The sequence below is a fragment of the Sphaeramia orbicularis genome, unplaced genomic scaffold (genome assembly GCF_902148855.1).
Source record: "Sphaeramia orbicularis unplaced genomic scaffold, fSphaOr1.1, whole genome shotgun sequence".
NCBI classification, from domain to species: domain Eukaryota; kingdom Metazoa; phylum Chordata; class Actinopteri; order Kurtiformes; family Apogonidae; genus Sphaeramia; species Sphaeramia orbicularis.
Genome location: NW_021941721.1, coordinates 1,840 through 16,242, shown reverse-complemented (window position 1 = coordinate 16,242; position 14,403 = coordinate 1,840). Strand labels below are relative to the sequence as shown.

General features: G+C 45.1%; 1 pseudogene; it reads left to right on the top strand.

Moving 5' to 3' along the window:
* The first annotated feature begins 2,250 nt into the window (after nucleotides 1–2,250).
* Nucleotides 2,251–4,584, top strand: LOC115416880 (uncharacterized; annotated as a pseudogene).
* The last annotated feature ends 9,819 nt before the right edge of the window (nucleotides 4,585–14,403 follow it).

Sequence of the window (14,403 nt, the reverse complement as noted above, 5' to 3'; positions counted from 1 at the left end):
ATGAAAGGACAGAGAAGGTTCTGGAAAATCAGCTTTCATCAGACGATTGTCCAGAACTAAAGCCTGTGTGTGTGTGTGTGTGTGTGTGTGTTGTGTGTGTGTGTGTGTGTGTGTGTGTTTTCTGTTCCTGTGGGTTCCACTGTTTTAACACAAATATGGACGAGTCCAAACCAGGAAAAGGTGATTAAATGCAAACTGTCCTCCTGTTATATCTGAGCGTCCAGGGTCGAGTCTGAGGAGTTTATTCGACTTAAAATGTTGAAATAAATGTATCATGATATATGGTGGTGTATGTATGGTGATCCTAGTATTGTGATTTTATCGTACCACCAGACTCTTGCTGATACACAGGCCTGATAACGATATGTCATGATAATGTTAAAAAGGCATTTTTGTTTGTTTCTTTTTCTTAAAGATTATTTCCTGGAAGAATTGAATTACAGCAGAATCTGCACAAATACTAAACACATTTTTGTTTGATCCCACACGGCAAAAAAAAAAAAAAAACAGTAAAAAAAAAACAGTATTATTCCGGCAGCAGGAGTGCCGTAAAAATACTGTAAAATAATGGAAAATAACCATTTCATAAAATACAGTAACTTTCCATAATTAAAATACAGTTTTTTGCCCTAACTTTACATGAGATTTTGCATGTTTTTGACTTTAATGTTTAATAAAGAATATTTACATGTATTAAAACAATCCAATTCCCTATATAGATATATATATATATATATATATATATATAAATAATTTTCAGTGAGACTCAGTTGTCCAATCCACTGATAAAAACTGTATTTGGACAGTTTATCAGTGCTTATACATGTTATACATTCACAAAAATACATTTATTCCACATTTTTGTTGTGAAACCTCCTGTAATTACACAAGATATTTGTCAATTAACAAACAAGTCTGGTTCAACTGACAGAACTAATACTTCTGTTACTGGTTAACTGTCAGGAATTTATCTCATTTTATTCTTTTTTTTTCAGTATTAAACTTTAAATTAACAATTTAATCTCATAAAAAGAAAAGAAATATTTGTGAAATTACGATACATTTGCAAATGTATTGACTGCATTTTTCTGTGAAAAAAGAAAAAATTTCTTTTAAAAAATGGAAATTTTCTGGTTATTCACAGTTACAGTTTTTCATGTTCTTTTCCATTTGACAGGTAAAATCACAGTCTGTTTTTGTCATTTCATTGATATTTTCCTGTATCTGAAAAATACAGGAAAAATCTGTCAAACAAACAGTGAAAATTCTGTTAAATTACTGATTTTTACATTTTTACAGTCTGGGACCTTATGGACGATATGCTATCTCTCCTTGGTTCAGATGACGGCGGTTCCTTTTCCCGCACATTTCCTGCGTCAGCTCCCGCCACAAGTTCTAGCGGCTTTGGCTAACTCTCCTCGTCTGATGGCTGGCGATTACCGTGCTTGGCAGAGAAGCGGACCGGATCCTGTTGGCTACCAGACACTTCATGGTGCAGAGTACTGCGGCGGAGCCCCAGCAGAGGACGGCGGAGGACCTGGCGGTGGTGTCGGCAGTCGGCGCAGGGGACTCATCATCGTGGGAGCCCCCTGTGTTTCTACTCTAGAGTTGGAAACATAGCTAAGCGCTGTGTCCCCCCATGCATGTTTGAGGTGTCTGGAAACGCAGCTGGCTGCCTGGGCAACTGACGGACGAGGTGAGCCTGCTCTTTATTAAAGACCTCCCTGTCAGGACAGCGTTTTTGGTTGACTCTGGCTCTCAGAAGAGTTGGTGCAACCCCACCGGTCCAGGGATGTCGGACCGTGGGGTGGCCACTGCTAAATGAGGCTAACGGTTCACCTATTGAGACTTTTGGCACAAAACAGACAACTGTTTGTTTCCACGACGTGAGTTGAGTGGGACTTTGTAGTTTCCTCTGTGACTGTTCCGATCATTGGTGCTGATTTTTGTGTGTTCAAAGTTGTTAGTTGATGTTGCTACCCGCAAGGCTTATTGATGCTGTAACTTTCGCCACTGTTCCATGTGAGTCGGGGATTTGGCCGGTGACCGCACGGGAATTTTTCAGCGTCTGGGAGATATTTTTCAGTGTCTGCTGGCTGAATTCCCGTCCTGACCACTCCTGTCTTTTCCTTTACCGTCACTAAACATGGGCTGGAACATTTTATCCCACTAGTGGTCCGCCAGTTTTTGCACGCGCGCCGCGTCTTGACACAGGATAACTAGCTTGCGTTATGGAGGAGGTTTGCTACCATGGAGAGGCTGGGGATTGTGAGGCGCTCTAACAGCCCCCTGGGCATCGTCCCTCCACATGTGCCTAAAGCAGACGGGTCTTGGCACCCGTGCGGTGACTTCCGCCGTCTAAACGACGTGACGACACCAGACCGTTATCCTATTCCTCACATTCAGGATTTCTCCATTCGGTTGTCTGCGGCCTCTGTCTTCTCTAAGGTGGACCTGGTGCACGGGTATCATCAGGTTCCGATGCAGGCAGAGGATGTGCCTAAGACGGCGGTGATCACCCCTTTCGGGCTTTTTGGTTCCTCCGTATGCCCTTTGGCCTCAAGGGGGCAGCCCAGACTTTTCAGAGACTTATGGATTCGGTGTTGCGTGGCCTCGAGTTTGTGTTCGACTATCTTGATGACATTTTAGTGGCCAGCTCGTCCCCCGAAGAGCAACCTTGCGCACCTCAGGGAGGTTTTCCGGCGTTTGGATGCCATGGCATGATTGTCAACCCAGCCAAATGCCAGTTTGGGTTGCCGGTGATCAATTTTTTAGGTCATCGCATTTCGGCATGTTGCACTGTTCCATTGCCTGCTAAGGTTCAGGCTGTAGCGGATCTCCCCCGCCTGGTCGTGGTCAAGTCATTACAGGAGTTTTTGGGCATGGTGAACTTCTACAACAGGTTCATTCCCCATGCCGCCCATCTCCTGCAGCCGCTTTATGACGCCTTGCATTCCAAGAAGGCTGCTGACACTGCTGTCCGGACTCCAGACTGGCCTGTTGCTTTTGAAGGAGCTAAGTCTTCCTTAGCTAATGCAGCTCTCCTGGCTCATCCTGACCCTGATGCTCTTATCGCCCTCACGACCGATGCTTCTGATTTAGCTGTGGGGGTTGTTGTGGAGCAGCGGGTGGGAGACGCATGGCAGCCTCTCGCATTTTTTAGCCGCAAGTTGAGGGACTGCGAACGTAAATACAGCGTTTTTGACCGTGAGGTTGTTGGCCCTGTTTTTGGCCACTCGGCATTTTCGTTTTTTGCTGGAGGGTCGTTCTTTTATTACGGCTTATGTGGACCATAAAAACGCTCACGTTTGCCATGTCTAAGTAATGGAACCCTGGTCGGCTCGTCAGCAGCGTCACCTGGCGGCCATTTCTGAGTTCACTACTGACATACGTCATGTCGCCGGGAAGTCCAATTCTGTTGTTGTCTTCACGCGTGGTGGTTTGCCCCGTGCTCCTCGGGACAGATTTTTCGGCTATGGCCGCCGAGCAGCCTGCTGATCTGGATATCCTTGCTCTTCGCTCCGGCGGTACAGGTTTGAAGTTGGAGAAGGTTGTGATGCAAGAGGAGGTCCCACACTCCTGTGTGATGTGTCTCCAGGACAGCCTCGCCCCGTGTTCCGGCAGGTTGGCGGTGACGCGTTTTTGATTCTATTCACTCACTTTCACATCCGGGTGTGCGCGCGTCGGTTAAGCTGGTTGGTTCCCGTTTGTGTGGTCCGGTTTTCATAAGGATGTTAAGGGTGGGCAGCTGCTTGTGTTGCTTGCCAGTGTGCCAAGGTGCACCGGCATACCAAAGCCCCTCTTGAATCTTTTCCGATTCCTGCCAGGCATTTTGACCATGTGCACGTGGATCTGGTTGGGCCCCTGCCGCCTTCGAAGGGTTTCACTCATCTGCTCACTATGGTGAATTGGACCACCAGGTGGCCTGAGGTGGTTCCCCCGTCCTCCACTGCGTCCACCAATGTGGTTGGTGCTTTTCTCTCTGCTTGGGTGGCCCGTTTTGGTGTACCGTCAGACATTACTTCTGACAGGGGCCCTCAGTTTATTTCAGAGCTCTGGTCTGGGATGGCGCATTCCTTGGGAGTACAGGTACATCGTACTACAGTTTACCACCCTCAGGCTAACGGGTTGTGTGAACGTTTCCATCGTTTGCTCGAGGCAGCTCTACGCGCTACGCTCGTGGGTGACAGTTGGGTGGATCGTTTGCCGTGGGTCCTGCTCGGGTTGCGCTCGGCTCCCAAGGAGGATCTTGACGCATCCCCCGCGGAATTGGTGTTTGGGCAGTCGCTCTGTATCCCAGGTGAGTTTTTTGCTGGAGTCGGCCGCACCGAGTCCCTGGTTCCTCAGTAGACCCCCTTTTCGTCCGATGGCGCTTTAGCCTCGGGCCCTATGCACCATGTTTTCCAGGGTCTTTCGTGCCTACAGCGCTCCTATCTGCACGTTTTGTTTTTGTACGATCACGATGCCCACCGCTCAGCCCTCCAGCCTCCTTACGATGGTCCGTTCCGTGTGCTTGAACGGGATGCCAAGGGTTTTGTTTTGGATATGGTGGGCGCAGAGAGCTTGTGTCTGTTGATCGCCTGAAGCCGGCCTATGTTGTTGGCAGGCGAACCTGTGTTGCTGGGCCAGGTTCGTCAAGGCCGTCCGCCTTCCAGGCCTCCGGCTCTGCCTCCTTGTGCTGATTGTGATTTCCTCATCCTGTAATGGACAAGATGTTCCTGCCACTCTTCTAATGAGCACCTTGTTTTGCAGGGTTCCTCACACTGACTTGACTGGTGGTTCCTTGAGACACTGATTTGCAGGCTGTGTTCCCTTCTGGGTATTCGGGGGGGGGGGGGGGGGGGTGGGGGGGGGGGGGGGGGCTGTGTGGTGTACAGGTTACAGAGGTTCTCTCACCCAGTGGATGTTGTGGCTTGTGGGCGGGTCTTAGCCCCCACAGTGAGTGTTGGCACTCGTTTCATTTTGGTGTGGCTGGAGAGCAATAAGTTGGCTTGCTAGCAACTGGCTGGTGTCTCCTTTTCCTCGCCACAATATCATATTATTATTTTAACACTGTTTTATTAAATAATGTTCTTGAAGCATCCTAAAAGCATTTTTTACTGTCTGAGAGGCAGATGGGGAGCTCCTTTGGAAACTAGGAGAATTAGAAACATTTTATGATATACATTAGATCCTGTTCTGATGAAATAAAAATGAGTTTAGTATTTGAACAGTATTTCTGGTGGAATTCAATTCCTCCAGGAAATGATATTTTAAAATAAGAAAAACAAAAAATTGCTTTTTTTTAACAGTATCTTGATATATCATGATATATCGTATCATGATCCTAATATTGTGATTTGTATCATATCCCCAGATTCTTGCCAATACACAGCCCTAATTACTTATAGGCATGATGGTCATATTATTTTTTCACATTAAACCAAGAAGAACATTTGGAGTCATTTTTCTAGGTTTTATGCTGTTGACAAAGCCCTTGACTGTTCATATCTTCTAACTTTGGGGCCGGACTGGAAGCTTTGGCGGGCCAATTTGGGCCCTGGGACAACGTTTGACACCTGCGATTTATAAAACGGTGTTAAATAATAAGAATAAAATGTAGACCACAGGTGTCAAACATGCATCCCGGGGCCCAAGATCTGGCCCCCCAAAGGTTCTATTGTGGCCCTGCAGAATGAAAGTGCATAACTGAACCTGAACAGTCCAGCTGTCTAAATCCTTTTGGTTCAGGTTCCACATACAGACCAATATGATCTACAGTCAAAAGAACAACACAATAACCAGAAATAATGACAAACCGCACATTTTCTATGTGAAAAATTATGTGGAAAAAATTCAGTGAAAAAAAATATTACACTGTGAAAATATTTACATTTACAAAACTATTCTTTCACAATAAAATGCAAATAAATACATAAATAAAAACACAGATGAACCAACCTGAACTGTGCAGTTTGAACAATATTCCTGCCTGTTCCTAAATGTTTGGGTGCATTTATGGATCCACTGGGATCTGCAGTGTGTTCAGAATAACAGATGGAATATTGGAGAAACTGTTCACATTTAGTTCTAAACTCCAAAATTTGAACAATATTCTGTCTGTTCCCAAATGTTGTATAGAACCTGTGTGTAAATGTACATGTAGAAATAATAAGTCAGGCAGAATAGTGTTAGAATTGCACTAATTTTTTCAAATGAAATTTCTGTTTTTTCAGGTTATTCACATCTTTTTTTTTAGTGCTGGGCAGCGATATTAAAATTTTTAATCGCAACTAATCGCAGTGGATTTCTGCAATTAATCGTGATTAATCGCATGGATATATTGGGGGGGGGGGTGGCCAGCATCAACAGCGCATATTCCCTTTCAGTGATATTTCAGACTGAAGTACTCCGGTGATAAAAATAATTGCACATGTCAGTGCTTCCCAAACACCTGTGTCCTTCTCCCCCCACCCATCTTAAGACATTTCAATGAAAATGTCCATGGAACAGACCGCTACTGTTACACATGTTATGTCCACACAGGTTTATTTACGCTTGTGAGTGATTGACAGGAGTCTTCAGCCCACTAATCAGTACTAATACTAATAAGCCCAATAATGTGTGATGTTCAGCTGTTCAAAGTAACAAAGGGGCCCTCTAGTGGTGGGAATAAGTGTTACTATTGTATGTTTTGTCCTTGCGGTGTTCCCGTAGTCAGTTCAGACATAAGAAGGAACTAACAGACACGTTTCTTTCACTCTGTTTGTTTGGCCCCACAAACGTTTGTGAGTATTTTCTGTTCAGTTGTTGTCAGAATGAATAGTATCAAATATCTCTGATGTGAACCTTTGTTTTTGGATAAAAACACGTTGTAAATCTTAAATTAATCTGTAAATGCTAATCGTTAGCGTATCTATGGATTTTCCCATTCAAGTTAGCATGAGCTAGCGGGCTTTTTCCTAGTCATTTAAATGTATAATGCCATGTAAATGTACTAAGGCAGTGAACAGAACTCAGACAGATTTAGTTTGTATGTGTCAGTTTTACAGTGAGTCTACAGGAACAGATTTGGACACAAGTTTTGGGCGTCCGTCTTTTTCTTGTAAACCTGTTGTCTATCTGCAGCTAATCGCTACACGCACACAAGCAGAAGAATAGGATTGTACTGTCCTCACTAAGACGTCTGTAGCTTAAACATGTTAATAATACATTGTAAATAAACACATCCAAAATAACGTCATAACATGTTTCTAACGGCACGTTTGCGTGTGAAATTATTAGCAAACAACAGAATGATTGACACATACAGGCGTTGAACTGCAGGAGTTAAACAGTGTGATTCAGCATTACTGGGAAAAGTTCGCTCTTTTCTCCTCAGCCGGCACATACACACAGCACCGGCATGTGGAGCGCCAAAATAAAAGCATGAGTTTCAAAATAAGAGTCCACATGTATAAATGAACTAAGACTTGCTTGAAAGGCAGAAAGGAATTAACGGGAGATTAAAAAAATTGTCGGCGTTATTTAATGAACGCGTTAACGCAGTAATAACGCGTTAACCTGCCCAGCCCTACTTTTTTAAAATGTAAATATTTTCATTATTTAATTTTTTTGTGTGTGGTTTTTTTTTCTCCTAAAATATAAAGAAAAACTCATATTTGTCATGATTTATAGGTTATTCAGTCATTATTTTACTGGTTCTGGCCCACTGCAGATCAAACTGGGCTGAATATGGAACTGAACTAAAAGGAGTTTTGACAGGCCTGATGTAAACAATAAGAAAAACAAAAAAACAAAAATGAACCTCCACCGTATCTGCATTTGAATAAGTACCTAAAATATCAATACAGTACTTTTTAATATCGTATAGTATTGTGAAATGAATATCCGATATGTCACAGAACTGATATTTTCTAACAGCCCTACTGTTAATTTGGAATGCACTGGTGGAAGCTTCCTTTTCCCGACAGCCCCTGAAGGGCAGCATGTGCGGTGCTTTTTGTTGGTCTGTGTGCAGATCGACCGCATCAGTAACGTCGTCCACGTGGGTCATGATTCCGATTCTTATTTCACGTCTGCATCGATTCTGCTCCAGGACTTTAATCATCAAGGTCAGACAGAAGAAAGTATTGAATGTGTGCAGACGTTGACCTGAGGAGCACAGAGACTGAACTGGTGCAAAAAGGAAAAATGGACAAAAAGAGCAAAATAATTAAAAACGGAAACAAAAAAGAACAAGAATGATGAAAAGGCTCAACAAAATGGACAAAAATAACTGAAACAATGACCAAAATGAGCAAAATACCCAAAAAAAGAACCAAAAAAAAGAACAAAAACAATGAAAGCAATCAACAAATGGACAAAAATGATTAGAAAAAATTACAAAATGAGCAAAATAATTTCAAAAGAAGAAAAACGATCACAGAATGTTAAATGTGTGTGTGCAGACGTTCAGAGGACTGAACTGGTGTTACTTATGCTGTGGTCACACTGGTTAATACATGATCCTGACATTATTTATGAAGGAAAACCCTTCACTGCCCTTCCAGTCTAATACACATGTGTATGTGCACAGAAAGAGATGCATTTAGAATAGAATAGAATAGAATAGAATAGAATAGAATAGAATAGAATAGAATAGAATAGAATAGAATAGAAAAGCCTTTGTATTGTCGTTATACAAGTACAACGAGATGTCAAGCTACACCATCATGTGCACACAAAAGTAAGCAAGTAGCAATATATACAATAAGACTAATATACAAACATAAAATAAACACTAAAGACTACAAGAATTTACATAAACTGTACAGTAAAACTAATACTACTAATACTACTACTAAAAACTACTGGCTATTAAACTCACATAAATAAATTGTGCCTCAGGCATGTGCAAACCCTGAAGGTGGATAGGCACAGCAGCAGGTATGGGCATAAAGTGGCTAGAGTGACTGGTATGAATATAGGTAGCAAGGCATTATAACACTTAATTGCAGTATTTAGGTAGCTAGACAGTAAAACTGCAAAGGTTTTCAGTGAAATATGAAATAAATAGGATAAGTGGTAGTAATAGATACATTGCTGACAGGCTGGCTGTCTTTGGAGGTAGTGCAGTAAACAGTTTTGCGACAATACTAGTACAGTGGAAGTTCTAGAGGAGTCTCAAGCAAGCAATCAAGTCAGTTCCTTATTGTAGATTGGAGTTGAGTATGGTGACAGCCCTTGGGACAGAAGCTGTCCCTGAGGTCTGTTTGTCTATGGCTGGAATGGCCCTGTAGCAGCTGCCAGAGGGCAGCAGGTTGAAGAGGTGGAAGCCAGGATGTGTATAGTCCTTGATGATGCCCTGGCTCTTCCAGGCACCGGGAGTTGTAGATGGTAGTCAGGGTAGGTAGGGGGCCAGCCGATGATCTTTTGCCGCGGTGTTGTTACCCTTTGCAGTCTTTTTCCTGTCAGCTTCTGTGCAGTTTGAGTGCCAACTGACACAGCGTAGTGTCAGCAGGCTCTCATCGCTGATCGGTAGATAGAAGGTCACCAGCAGGTTTGGTGTCCAGTTGCTTCCCTTCTGAGTACGCTCAGAAAGTGGAGTCGCTGCTGTGCCTTTTTGACCAGCGCAGTGGTGTTAGCTGTCCGGACAGGTCTGCAGAGATGTAACCCTAGAATTTGAAGGTTCTCCACTCTCTCCACACTTTCGCCGTTGATGTACAGGGGGGCAGGGGCGACTTTGTTCCTTCGGAGGTCCAGGATGAGTTCCTTAGTCTTGGTGATGTTCAGCGCCAGGTTGTTGGCTGCACACCACTCGCTGAGTCTAAGGACCTTCATCTCTGTAGGCCGCCCTCATTCCCCTCTGTGATCATCCCCACCACCGTTGTGTCGTCTGCAAATTTCACAATGGTGTTCTCAGGGTGGGTGGGTCTGCAGTCGTGTGTGTAGAGTGAGTAGAGAAGTGGGCTCAGGACACAACCTTGGGGGGAGCCGGTGCTGAGCGTGCGGCGGCGATGAGAGGTGGGGACCCAGTTTAACGTGCTGGGGGACGGTTGATCAGAAAGTCTTTATCCAGGAGCAGGTGGAGGGTGGGAGACCCAGGTTGGCCAACTTGGGGATAAGAATGTCTGGTATGATTGTATTAAAGGCTGAGCTGTAGTCAACGAAGAGCATCCTGACATAGCTCCCCTTATTCTCCAGGTGACTCAGTGCAGAGTGGAGGGCAGTGGCTATTGCATCTTCAGTGGATCTGTTTTGGCCGATATGCAAACTGGTGCGGGTCAAGGGGTGGGGGGGGAGAACGGCTTTGATGTGTCTCAGTACCAGTTTTTCAAAGCACTTTGTTATGAATGGGGTGAGTGGCTACCGGACGGAAGTCGTTCAAGTTGGATGTGGGTGACTTTTTGGGGACGTGGAATGATGGTGGCCGATTTTAGGCAGGCTGGGATGTTGGCTTGTTCCGTGACAGGTTGAAAATGTCAGTGAAAACTGGTGCTAGCTGGTCAGCACATGCCTTGAGTACTTTGCCCGGTACTCCATCCGGTCCTGTGGCCTTCCTGGGGTTGACGGCACGGAGCACCCTTCTCACATCCTCCACCTCCACAGTGAGGTGGGGGAGTGGTCTTGGGTTGGTGTGGGTGTTGTTGAGGGGGAGGTGATGGTGTGGTTGTCTTTTGAGCTTGGGTTTCGAAGCGGGCGAAGAAGCTGGTTGAGCTCCTCCGCCAGTGCTGCATCCAAGTCTCCAGGTGTCACAGCACAGCCCTTGTAGTTGGTCAGGGACTGTATGCTCTGCCACATCTGCCGGGGTTATTGAGTTGCCCTTCAATCTTCTTTTTGTAGTCTGCTTTGGCGGCCTTGATGCCATGCTTCAGGTTGGCGCGAGCAGTGCTGTAGAGCGCTTTGTCACCGGATCTGAAGGCTACATCGCGGGCTCGGAGGAGAGATCGGACCTGGCTGGTCATCCACGGTTTTTGGTTGGGGTACACGCGGACGGTCTTTTCCACAGTGACCAAACCCATGCAGTACTTAATGTAGGATAGTACTGTGTCTGTGTATGTAGCAAGGTCTTCATGTTGGAAAATCTCCCATTGTGTCAGTTCAAAGCAGTCTTGGAGTCGTGAAAGAGCATCATCAGGCCAGGTGATAATTGTCTGTCGTTGAGGCTTTGATTGTCTGATGAGGGGGGTGTATGCTGGAGCCAAAAGTAGGGAGAGGTGGTCTGATTCCCCCAGGTGGGGGAGGGGGATTGCTTTGTATGCATTCTTGAGGTTTGAGTATACTTGGTCCAAAGTTTTGTCCTCTCTTGTTGAACATTTTACAGGCTGGTGAAATTTTGGTAAAACAGTTTTAAGATTTGCCTGATTAAAATCGCCTGCGATGATGTGTGCGCCATTTGGATACGCACGTTGATAATTGTTTATAGCATCAAGCAGTAGGGATAGAGCAGTTTCTTACATTAGCCTGTGGGGGGATGTAAACGGCAGTGATGACAATGGCAGTTAGCTCCCTGGGAAGGAAGAAAGGTCTGCATCTCACCGACACGAATTCTAAGTCCGGAGAACAATGTCTGTCCAGTACAGTACTGGTTGTTACACCAAGCTTCATTCACGTAGATGCATAGCCCTCCTCCTCTTTTTTTCCCAGATTCGCTCGTTCTGGTCTGTTCTGTGTAGCGTGCGTCCGGTTAGCGGAACTGTAGCGTCGTCGGCTATTATTGGATTTAGCCAGTCTCTGTTATTATTAATGTGCTGGATTCACGACGTAGCGATTCTCAGCCAGCAGTAAATCCAGATCATCCGTCTTGTTTACTATGGATCTGACATTGGAGGAAGAAGATGCTTGGCAGTGGAGGTTTCAGTGGTTGTTACTAAGCTTGGTCCACACGCCACTCTGCAACCTCGCTTCTGCTTTCTCTCTCTCGCCGTCTCCTTTTGCGTCTCGATCCGATAACAAGCCATGGTGATCCGCGGGTCTAGCTATTTCCTCAGGTATGTTGTGAGTGCGATGAAAGTCACTGCAAACGGTCATTCTTTGCTGAAAGCCGATATCCAGTAAGTCCGTTCGGTTGTAGGTGCGTAGTGTAGAGTCCGGTATAGACGAACAGCATACGAAAACACACACAAAGAAACATATAAAAGTGCACACATAGCGAGAGCTTCCAGCCGCTGCATCTAGATGCGCCGCCATTATGCTCAAACCAATTTGAGGACAAAATAAAAGGTTTTTGGACTGATGTGATTATGACCACATCTGTGCAGAAATGTGGAAAAGCTACAACAGTAAAAGCTACAGAATTGAACTGGAGCCAAGGAACAAATGATTGACTATGGAACAGTCCACTAAAGTCATTTGATTCTGTCCATATTCACCTGAATTGTGGCCTCATGCTGCGCCTCAGCCTCATACGAGAGGAAAAGGCCGTCCAGATGGATTCAGTGGTATGAAGGGTCTACGAGGACGAAGAGAAACGAAAACAAACTGGATACAAAGAAAGACAATACAGGGAAAAAGGAGGGAATGGACAAAATGGTTAAATACTCGAAAAAAAGAAACAAACAAAAAAACTCATTTTAAAAAATCAGACAAAATGGACAAAAAATGACAGAAATGAACACATGAGTCAAAATAATCAACAAAGAACAAAAAATGAAAGTAGAGACAATAAAATGGACAAAGATGATGAAAAAAAATGGAAAAGCCACAACAGAAGAAAAAAAAGAAAATGCGACAGAACTGAACTGGACACAATGGAAAGAGTGGACACCAGAGTGGACATAGAGGACAGTGGACACAGTGGACATAGAGGACACAGTGTCCTGTCTTTCCTGTCTGTCCTTTTCTGCCTGTCTTTTCCTGTCTGTCTTTCCTGCCTGTCTTTCCTGTCTGTCTTTTCTGCCTGTCTTTCCTCCTGTCTTCCTGTCTGTCTTTTCTGCCTGTGCTTTCCTGTCTGTCTTTCCTGTCTGTCTTTCCTGTCTGTCTTTTCTGTCTGTCTTTCCTGTCTGTCTTTCCTGCCTGTCTTTCCTGTCTGTCTTTCCTGTCTGTCTTTCCTGTCTGTCTTTCCTGCCTGTCTTTCCTGTCTACGTCCTTTCCTGCCTGTCTTCCCTGTCTGTCTTCCTGCCTGTCTTTCTGTCTGTCTTTCCTGTCTGTCTTTCTTGCCGGTCTTTTCTGTCTGTCTTTCCTGGTCTGTCTTTCCTGCCTGTCTTTCTGTCTGGTCCTTTCCTGCCCTGTCCTTGCCTGCCTGTCTTTCATGTCTGTCTTTCCTGCTGTCTTTCCTCCTGCCTGTCTTTTCTGTCTGTCTTTCCTGTCTGTCTTTTCTGCCTGTCTTCCTTGTCTTTCTTGCCTGTCTTTCCTGTCTGTCTTTCCTGCCTGTCTTTCTGTCTGTTCCTGTCTGTCTTTTCTGCCTGTCTTTCCTGCCTGTCTTTCCTGCCTGTCTTTCCTGTATGTTTTCTGCCTGTCTTTCCTGACGTCTTTCCTGCCTGTCTTTTCTGTCGTCTTTTCTGTCTGTTTTCCTGTCTGTTTCCTGTCTGTCTTTCCTGCCTGTCTTTTCTGTGTCTTTCTGCCTGTCTTTCCTGCCTGTCTTTCCTGTCTGTCTTTTCGCTGTCTTTCCTGCCTGTCTTTCCTGTCTGTCTTTCCTGTCTGTCTTTTCTGCCTGTCTTTCTGTCTGTCTTTCTTGCCTGCTTTCCTGTCTGTCTTCCTGCCTGTCTTTCCTGCTGTTTTCTGCTGTCTTTCCTGTCTGTCTTTCTGCCTGTCTTCCTGTCTATCTTTCCTGTCTGTCTTTTCTGCTGTCTTTCCTGTCTGTCTTTCCTGCCTGTCTTTCCTGTGTCTTTCCTGCTGTCTTTCCTGTCTGTCTTTCCTGTCTGTCTGTCTTTCCTGTCTGTCTTTCCTGCCTGTCTTTCCTGTCTGTCTTTCCTGCCTGTCTTTCCTGCCTGTCTTTCCTGTCTGTCTGTCTTTCCTGCCTGTCTTTCCTGCCTGTCTGTCTTTCCTGCCTGTCTTTCTGCTGTCTTACCTCTGTTCACCCACTCTAATGTGACTAGTTTTAACTTTGGCCAAAGTGGTGTTTTTGGCCCAGTCCATCCCATAATATATCAGGTCTGCTGCAGTACGGTGGCGTCCAGCTGGCGTCCGGCGAAGCTCGCCGCTGGATCGCCTGTCACACAATAAAGAAGGGGAGGAGCCACTTAAGAAGCGGCTGTTGAAGGAAACACAGGAGTCGGAGGGATTTACACCACAGAGCTCCGCCTCCATTCATCTGCAGCCGCCAATGCAGTCCAATCAGTAACAAGATGACGACAGCTAATTAGTGTTCTGTGTCTGCGTGATTTAAACAGCGTCTGTTCGACATCGGGAAAACATTCATCTAAACGAAGATGAAGCTGCGACAGAGGAGCTGGTACACCGAACAGTTTAACACCAGACGGAAGTGGACTGAGGAGGACGGAC